The sequence below is a fragment of the Cebidichthys violaceus genome, unplaced genomic scaffold (assembly GCF_023349555.1).
Source record: "Cebidichthys violaceus isolate CVI_PGR_0920_01 unplaced genomic scaffold, fCebVio1.0.p SCAF_219, whole genome shotgun sequence".
NCBI classification, from domain to species: Eukaryota; Metazoa; Chordata; class Actinopteri; order Perciformes; family Stichaeidae; genus Cebidichthys; species Cebidichthys violaceus.
In genome coordinates this window covers 75001-85000 of record NW_027176394.1, presented here as the reverse complement: position 1 = coordinate 85000, position 10000 = coordinate 75001, and positions in this window count along the sequence as shown.

Genomic DNA, 10000 nt, shown 5'->3' with positions numbered 1-10000 from the left:
CAGGCCCTGTATTGTGGATGTGGAGGCCGCTTTGGAGGCTCTAGCTCGGCCTAGGGACATAGCCTGGCTCTGCCTAGCTCTCTGGTACTCGCTCAGAGGACCAGGACCACGTGAAATGTATTTCATCCAGCTTATATGTGTAAAAGTGTCCGTTTTTAGGGTCATAAGGCCGGATAAATCAGTTGCATTCAACCGCTTGGAGCTCACTTGCAGTCCAATGTCGCCATCCTGTGGACAAAGTGAGAGTTGCAGTTTGGAATTACACTTAGAAAAAAACCAGCAAACTGACCTCCAGGCCCTGTATTGTGGATGTGGAGGCCGCTTTGGAGGCTCTAGCTCGGCCTAGGGACATAGCCTGGCTCTGCCTAGCTCTCTGGTACTCGCTCAGAGGACCAGGACCACGTGAAATGTATTTCATCCAGCTTATATGTGTTAAAGTGTCCGTTTTTAAGGTCATAAGGCCGGATAAATCATTTACATTCAACCGCTTGGAGCTCACTTGCAGTCCAATGTCGCCATCCTGTGGACAAAGTGAGAGTTGCAGTTTGGAATTACACTTAGAAAAAAACCAGCAAACTGACCTCCAGGCCCTGTATTGTGGATGTGGAGGCCGCTTTGGAGGCTCTAGCTCGGCCTAGGGACATAGCCTGGCTCTGCCTAGCTCTCTGGTACTCGCTCAGAGGACCAGGACCACGTGAAATGTATTTCATCCAGCTTATATGTGTAAAAGTGTCCGTTTTTAGGGTCATAAGGCCGGATAAATCAGTTGCATTCAACCGCTTGGAGCTCACTTGCAGTCCAATGTCGCCATCCTGTGGACAAAGTGAGAGTTGCAGTTTGGAATTACACTTAGAAAAAAACCAGCAAACTGACCTCCAGGCCCTGTATTGTGGATGTGGAGGCCGCTTTGGAGGCTCTAGCTCGGCCTAGGGACATAGCCTGGCTCTGCCTAGCTCTCTGGTACTCGCTCAGAGGACCAGGACCACGTGAAATGTATTTCATCCAGCTTATATGTGTAAAAGTGTCCGTTTTTAGGGTCATAAGGCCGGATAAATCATTTACAGTCACCCGCTTGGAGCTCACTTGCAGTCCAATGTCGCCATCCTGTGGACAAAGTGAGAGTTGCAGTTTGGAATTACACTTAGAAAAAAACCAGCAAACTGACCTCCAGGCCCTGTATTGTGGTTGTGGAGGCCGCTTTGGAGGCTCTAGCTCGGCTAGTTGAAGGCTTTAGCGCTTCTCTCCCATCTACCAGGGGCACGAAACTAAATTACCAGGGGCATGAACGTCCTGAACGGTCGGAGTTTTGGTTTTAACCCAGGGGGGGTGCTTAAGTGTGGGGGCCCGGGACCGCCTGGAGACGGGGTTAGAAGGGTAGCTGCCGGAGGTGTCTCTGCGGGCTTTTGGTGAGGGGTGGCCGGGTGGGGGTGGGTCCGGTTGGGGGGGGGTGTTTTTGGAGGGCTATTTTTTATTTTTTCCCCGTTTTTGGTGGGAGCTTGAGTCAGAGGTGTTGGTGGGTGACTAGGGGGGTGCTGCGGAGGTCCTGTGGCCGGGAAAGGTGCCTTATTTCCGGGTGTGGATGAGTGGATGAGGCTGGTGCTGTGGGAGTGCTTTTCTCACACTTTCTCCCACTATTTCGGTCTGCTTTAAGCAGAGGTGATGCTGGGTGACCAGGGGGGTGCTGCGGAGGTCCTGTGGCCAGGAAAGGTGCCTGATTTCCGGGTGTGGATGAGTGGATGAGGCTGGTGCTGTGGGAGTGCTTTTCACACACTTTCTCCCACTATTTCGGTCTGCTTTAAGCAGAGGTGATGGAGGGTGACCAGGGGGATGCTGCGGAGGTCCTGTGGCCGGGATAGGTGCCTTATTTCCGGGTGTGGATGAGTGGATGAGGCTGGTGCTGTGGGAGTGCTTTTCTCACACTTTCTCCCACTATTTCGGTCTGCTTTAAGCAGAGGTGATGCTGGGTGACCAGGGGGGTGCTGCGGAGGTCCTGTGGCCGGGAAAGGTGCCTTATTTCCGGGTGTGGATGAGTGGATGAGGCTGGTGCTGTGGGAGTGCTTTTCACACACTTTCTCCCACTATTTCGGTCTGCTTTAAGCAGAGGTGATGCTGGGTGACCAGGGGGATGCTGCGGAGGTCCTGTGGCCGGGATAGGTGCCTGATTTCCGGGTGTGGATGAGTGGATGAGGCTGGTGCTGTGGGAGTGCTTTTCTCACACTTTCTCCCACTATTTCGGTCTGCTTTAAGCAGAGGTGATGCTGGGTGACCAGGGGGGTGCTGCGGAGGTCCTGTGGCCGGGAAAGGTGCCTGATTTCCGGGTGTGGATGAGTGGATGAGGCTGGTGCTGTGGGAGTGCTTTTCTCACACTTTCTCCCACTATTTCGGTCTGCTTTAAGCAGAGGTGATGCTGGGTGACCAGGGGGGTGCTGCGGAGGTCCTGTGGCCGGGAAAGGTGCCTGATTTCCGGGTGTGGATGAGTGGATGAGGCTGGTGCTGTGGGAGTGCTTTTCACACACTTTCTCCCACTATTTCGGTCTGCTTTAAGCAGAGGTGATGGAGGGTGACCAGGGGGATGCTGCGGAGGTCCTGTGGCCGGGATAGGTGCCTGATTTCCGGGTGTGGATGAGTGGATGAGGCTGGTGCTGTGTGAGTGCTTTTCACACACTTTCTCCCACTATTTCGGGTTGCTTTAAGCAGAGGTGATGCTGGGTGACCAGGGAGATGCTGCGGAGGTCCTGTGGCCGGGATAGGTGCCTTATTTCCGGGTGTGGATGAGATGAGAGTGGGGGTGCTTTCCACACCCGAATTTATCCTTTCTCCCCTTCTGTTTTTCGGACCCTTTTGTGTCAGTGTTGCTGGGTGCCAGGGGGATGCTGTGGAGGTGTTTTATCCGGAAAAAGTGCTTTTTTCCGGGCGTGAGCGAGATGTGTGTCTGGGTGCTCTTCAGCCCGGACTTTGCCTTTCTCACCCTTCTTTTTTCAGGCCCTTTTGTGGCAGTGTTGCTGGGTGCCAGGGGGATGCTCTGGAGGAGGCCCACCCGGAAAAAGTGCTGTTTTCCGGGTGTGGGTGAGATGAGAGTGGGGGTGCTTTCCACGCCCGAATTTACCCTTTCTCCTCTTCTGTTTTTCTAGCCCTTTTGTGTCAGTGTTGGGGGGAGCCCAGGGGATGCTCTGGAGGTGTTTTACCGGGGAAAAAGTGCTTTTTTCCGGGCGTGAGCGAGATGTGTGTCTGGGTGCTCTTCAGCCCGGACTTTGCCTTTCTCACCCTTCTTTTTTCAGGCCCTTTTGTGGCAGTGTTGCTGGGTGCCAGGGGGATGCTCTGGAGGAGGCCCACCCGGGAAAAGTGCTCTTTTTCCGGGTGTGGAGGAGATGAGAGTGGGGATGCTTTCCACGCCCGAATTTACCCTTTCCCACCCTCCGTTTTTCGGGTCCTTTTGTGGGAGTGTTGCTGGGTGCCAGGGGGTTGCTCTGGAGGAGGCCCACCCGGAAAAAGTGCTGTTTTCCGGGTGTGGGTGAGATGAGAGTGGGGGTGCTTTCCACGCCCGAATTTACCCTTTCTCACCATCCGTTTTTCGGGCCCTTTTGTGGGAGTGTTGGGGGGAGCCCAGGGGATGCTCTGGAGGTGAGTCACCCGGAAAAAGTGCTCGTTTTCCGGGTGTGGAAGGGATGAGAGTGGGGGTGCCTTCCACGCCCGAATTTACCCTTTCCCACCCTCCGTTTTTCGGGCCCTTTTGTGGGAGTGTTGCTGGGAGCCCAGGGGATGCTCTGGATGTGAGTCACCCGGAAAAAGTGCCATTTTCCGGGCGTGAGCGAGATGTGTGTCTGGGTGCTTTTCAGCCCAAACTTACCCTTTTTCACCCTCTTTTTTTCGGGTCCTTTTGTGGGAGTGTTGCTGGGTGCCAGGGGGTTGCTCTGGAGGAGGCCCACCCGGAAAAAGTGCTGTTTTCCGGGTGTGGGTGAGATGAGAGTGGGGGTGCTTTCCACGCCCGAATTTACCCTTTCTCACCATCCGTTTTTCGGGCCCTTTTGTGGGAGTGTTGGGGGGAGCCCAGGGGATGCTCTGGAGGTGAGTCACCCGGAAAAAGTGCTGTTTTCCGGGCGTGAGCGAGATGTGTGTCTGGGTGCTTTTCAGCCCGAACTTACCCTTTCCCACCCTCTTTTTTTCGGGTCATTTTGTGGGAGTGTTGGGGGGAGCCCAAGGGATGCTCTGGAAGAGGCCCACCCGGAAAAAGTGCTGTTTTCCGGGTGTGGGTGAGATGAGAGTGGGGGTGCTTTCCACGCCCGAATTTACCCTTTCTCACCATCCGTTTTTCGGGCCCTTTTGTGGGAGTGTTGGGGGGAGCCCAGGGGATGCTCTGGAGGTGAGTCACCCGGAAAAAGTGCTGTTTTCCGGGCGTGAGCGAGATGTGTGTCTGGGTGCTTTTCAGCCCGAACTTACCCTTTCCCACCCTCTTTTTTTCGGGTCATTTTGTGGGAGTGTTGGGGGGAGCCCAAGGGATGCTCTGGAAGAGGCCCACCCGGAAAAAGTGCTGTTTTCCGGGTGTGGGTGAGATGAGAGTGGGGGTGCTTTCCACGCCCGAATTTACCCTTTCTCACCATCCGTTTTTCGGGCCCTTTTGTGGGAGTGTTGGGGGGAGCCCAGGGGATGCTCTGGAGGTGAGTCACCCGGAAAAAGTGCTGTTTTCCGGGCGTGAGCGAGATGTGTGTCTGGGTGCTTTTCAGCCCGAACTTACCCTTTCCCACCCTCTTTTTTTCGGGTCATTTTGTGGGAGTGTTGGGGGGAGCCCAAGGGATGCTCTGGAAGAGGCCCACCCGGAAAAAGTGCTGTTTTCCGGGTGTGGGTGAGATGAGAGTGGGGGTGCTTTCCACGCCCGAATTTACCCTTTCTCACCATCCGTTTTTCGGGCCCTTTTGTGGGAGTGTTGGGGGGAGCCCAGGGGATGCTCTGGAGGTGAGTCACCCGGAAAAAGTGCTGTTTTCCGGGCGTGAGCGAGATGTGTGTCTGGGTGCTTTTCAGCCCGAACTTACCCTTTCCCACCCTCTTTTTTTCGGGTCATTTTGTGGGAGTGTTGGGGGGAGCCCAAGGGATGCTCTGGAAGAGGCCCACCCGGAAAAAGTGCTGTTTTCCGGGTGTGGGTGAGATGAGAGTGGGGGTGCTTTCCACGCCCGAATTTACCCTTTCTCACCATCCGTTTTTCGGGCCCTTTTGTGGGAGTGTTGGGGGGAGCCCAGGGGATGCTCTGGAGGTGAGTCACCCGGAAAAAGTGCTGTTTTCCGGGCGTGAGCGAGATGTGTGTCTGGGTGCTTTTCAGCCCGAACTTACCCTTTCCCACCCTCTTTTTTTCGGGTCATTTTGTGGGAGTGTTGGGGGGAGCCCAAGGGATGCTCTGGAAGAGGCCCACCCGGAAAAAGTGCTGTTTTCCGGGTGTGGGTGAGATGAGAGTGGGGGTGCTTTCCACGCCCGAATTTACCCTTTCTCACCATCCGTTTTTCGGGCCCTCTTGTGGCAGTGTTGGCAGGGGCCTAGGGGATGCGGTGGAGGTCAAAGATCCGGGAAATGTGCCCCCTTTCCCTGGTAAATGACGTCCAGGGCGCTGTCCGTGGTGCTGTCCATGGTGCTGATGTTGCTACGTGAGCTAATGCCCGGAAAAAGCGCCCTAAACTGGGATGATGAGAGAGAGAGAGAGAGAGAGAGAGAGAGAGAGAGAGAGAGAGAGAGAGAGAGAGAGAGAGAGAGAGAGGGCATGGAGCAGCAGTCGGAGGCATCCCAGGGAGAGAGGCATGCTCTGGGGCACGAAAATCCCGGAAAAAGGAAGAAAAAGGGAAAAAAAACCCAGCCGCGTATGTGACGTGACTCTAGGCAACACGAAGCGCTGAAGGCTTCAGCGCTTCGTTGAGTCGCAAGAGTTCCAGGGGCGTAAAAGTCAGAAAAACGCCAAAGTGTCTCTAGGCAACACGAAGCGCTGAAGGCTTCAGCGCTTCGCTGACTCGCAAGAGTTCCAGGGGCGTAAAACCCAGCAAAACGCCAAAGTGTTTCTAGGCAACACGAAGCGCTGAAGGCTTCAGCGCTTCGCTGACTTGCAAGAATTCCAGGGGCGCGAACCTCCAAAAAACGACAGAGTGTCTCTAGGCAAAAACCAATAAGCGCTGAAGCCTTCAGCGCTTATTGGTTTTTGCCTATCCCGATGTGACCACTTTTGGTAGGGGGTAACCAAGCCACCTTGCGCACATTTTGTGAAACCGGTTTTTCAAAAATCTGTCTATCATGAAAAGACAGCGACAGCTTTACTACAAGAAGGCCGGAAAAGTGAAGGCACCACGGAGATAATTTCGGCCCGACTCCCGGTTACCAGGGCGGCAAAGACAGGCGACAACGCGGAAGTACTTTATCCGATTTAAAGCCATTATGCTCGGCCTATGTGATCCGATTTTTTGACGGACAACAGCGGTGTGTTGCGGACGTCTCTTCCCCGCGAATGGAGCGTTCTGGCTGGGCCTGGGAGATCCGAGTTTTGACGGACAACAGCGGAGTGTTGCGGGGAAGCGCTGCCTTAGAAAATGACTTTCAAACGGATTAACTGATTATGTTAACGGCCTCTTTACGCGCGTCCTCCAGGCAGTTACAACGACTGTTTCTGGAGGAGGCTTTGCCTCGGATTGTGAATTTAAAACGGATTGACAGATGACGTTAACGGCCTCTTTACGCACGTCCTCCAGACAGTTATAGCGACTGTTTCTGGAGGAGGCTTTGCCTCGGATTGTGAATTTAAAACGGATTGACAGATGACGTTAACGGCCTCTTTACGCACGTCCTCCAGACAGTTATAGCGACTGTTTCTGGAGGAGGCTTTGCCTCGGATTGTGAATTTAAAACGGATTGACAGATGACGTTAACGGCCTCTTTACGCGCGTCCTCCAGACTGTCACAGCGGCTGTTTGTGGAGGATTTTTGACCCAGCATTATGTCAATAAAACGGATTAAATTATGATGTGTACGGCCTCTTTACGCACGTCCTCCAGACAGTTACAGCGACTGTTTCTGGAGAATGCTTTCCCTCAGATTGTGAATTTAAAACGGATTGACAGATGACGTTAACAGCCTCTTTACGCACGTCCTCCAGACAGTTATAGCGGCTGTTTGCGGAGGATTTTTGACCCAGCATTATGTCAATACAACGGATTAAATTATGATGTGTACGGCCTCTTTACGCACGTCCTCCAGACTGTCACAGCGACTGTTTCTGGAGAATGCTTTTCCTCAGATTGTGAATTTAAAACGGATTGACAGATGACGTTAACAGCCTCTTTACGCACGTCCTCCAGACAGTTATAGCGGCTGTTTGCGGAGGATTTTTGACCCAGCATTATGTCAATACAACGGATTAAATTATGATGTGTACGGCCTCTTTACGCACGTCCTCCAGACTGTCACAGCGACTGTTTCTGGAGGATGCTTTCCCTCAGATTGTGAGCTCAAAACGGATTGACAGATGACAATAACAGCCTCTTTACGCACGTCCTCCAGACAGTTATAGCGGCTGTTTGTGGAGGAGGCTTTGCCTCGGATTGTGAATTTAAAACGGATTGACAGATGACGTTAACGGCCTCTTTACGCTCGTCCTCCAGACAGTTATAGTGGCTGTTGCTGGAGGATGTTTCGCCTCACATTGTGAGCTTTAAACGGACTCTCTCGCCACATTAACGGCCTCTTTACGCACGTCCTCCAGACAGTTATAGCGACTGTTTCTGGAGGAGGCTTTGCCTCGGATTGTGAATTTAAAACGGATTGACAGATGACGTTAACGGCCTCTTTACGCACGTCCTCCAGACAGTTATAGTGGCTGTTGCTGGAGGATGTTTCGCCTCACATTGTGAGCTTTAAACGGACTCTCTCGCCACATTAACGGCCTCTTTACGCACGTCCTCCAGACAGTTATAGCGACTGTTTCTGGAGGAGGCTTTGCCTCGGATTGTGAATTTCAAACGGATTGACAGATGACGTTAACGGCCTCTTTACGCACGTCCTCCAGACAGTTATAGCGGCTGTTGCTGGAGGATGTTTCGCCTCACATTGTGAGCTTTAAACGGACTCTCTCGCCACATTAACGGCCTCTTTACGCACGTCCTCCAGACAGTTATAGCGACTGTTTCTGGAGGAGGCTTTGCCTCGGATTGTGAATTTCAAACGGATTGACAGATGACGTTAACGGCCTCTTTACGCACGTCCTCCAGACAGTTATAGCGGCTGTTGCTGGAGGATGTTTCGCCTCACATTGTGAGCTTTAAACGGACTCTCTCGCCACATTAACGGCCTCTTTACGCACGTCCTCCAGACAGTTATAGCGACTGTTTCTGGAGGAGGCTTTGCCTCGGATTGTGAATTTAAAACGGATTGACAGATGACGTTAACGGCCTCTTTACGCGCGTCCTCCAGACAGTTATAGCGGCTGTTTGCGGAGGATTTTTGAACCAGCATTATGTCAATACAACGGATTAAATTATGATGTGTACGGCCTCTTTACGCACGTCCTCCAGACTGTCACAGCGACTGTTTCTGGAGGATGCTTTCCCTCAGATTGTGAGCTCAAAACGGATTGACAGATGACGTTAAAGGCCTCTTTACGCACGTCCTCCAGACAGTTATAGCGACTGTTTCTGGAGGATGCTTTCCCTCATATTGTGACCTTAAAACGGATTGACAGATGACAATAACAGCCTCTTTACGCGCGTCCTCCAGACTGTCACAGCGACTGTTTCTGGAGGATGCTTTCCCTCAGATTGTGAGCTCAAAACGGATTGACAGATGATAATAACAGCCTCTTTACGCGCGTCCTCCAGACTGTCACAGCGACTGTTTCTGGAGGATGCTTTCCCTCAGATTGTGAGCTCAAAACGGATTGACAGATGACAATAACAGCCTCTTTACGCGCGTCCTCCAGACTGTCACAGCGACTGTTTCTGGAGGGTGCTTTCCCTCAGATTGTGATCTTAAAACGGATTGACAGATGACAATAACAGCCTCTTTACGCACGTCCTCCAGACAGTTACAGCGGCTGTTTGCGGAGGATTTTTGACCCAGCATTATGTCAATAAAACGGATTAAATTATGATGTGTACGGCCTCTTTACGCACGTCCTCCAGACAGTTACAGCGGCTGTTTGCGGAGGATTTTTGACCCAGCATTATGTCAATAAAACGGATTAAATTATGATGTGTACGGCCTCTTTACGCACGTCCTCCAGACAGTTACAGCGGCTGTTTGCGGAGGATTTTTGACCCAGCATTATGTCAATAAAACGGATTAAATTATGATGTGTACGGCCTCTTTACGCACGTCCTCCAGACAGTTATAGCGGCTGTTTGCGGAGGATTTTTGACTCAGCATTATGTCAATAAAACGGATTAAATTATGATGTGTACGGCCTCTTTACGCACGTCCTCCAGACAGTTATAGCGGCTGTTTGCGGAGGATTTTTGACCCAGCATTATGTCAATAAAACGGATTAAATTATGATGTGTACGGCCTCTTTACGCACGTCCTCCAGACAGTTATAGCGGCTGTTTGTGGAGGATTTTTGACCCAGCATTATGTCAATAAAACGGATTAAATTATGATGTGTACGGCCTCTTTACGCACGTCCTCCAGACAGTTACAGCGGCTGTTTGCGGAGGATTTTTGACCCAGCATTATGTCAATAAAACGGATTAAATTATGATGTGTACGGCCTCTTTACGCACGTCCTCCAGACAGTTATAGCGGCTGTTTGCGGAGGATTTTTGACCCAGCATTATGTCAATAAAACGGATTAAATTATGATGTGTACGGCCTCTTTACGCACGTCCTCCAGACAGTTATAGCGGCTGTTTGCGGAGGATTTTTGACCCAGCATTATGTCAATAAAACGGATTAAATTATGATGTGTACGGCCTCTTTACGCACGTCCTCCAGACAGTTACAGCGGCTGTTTGCGGAGGATTTTTGACCCAGCATTATGTCAATA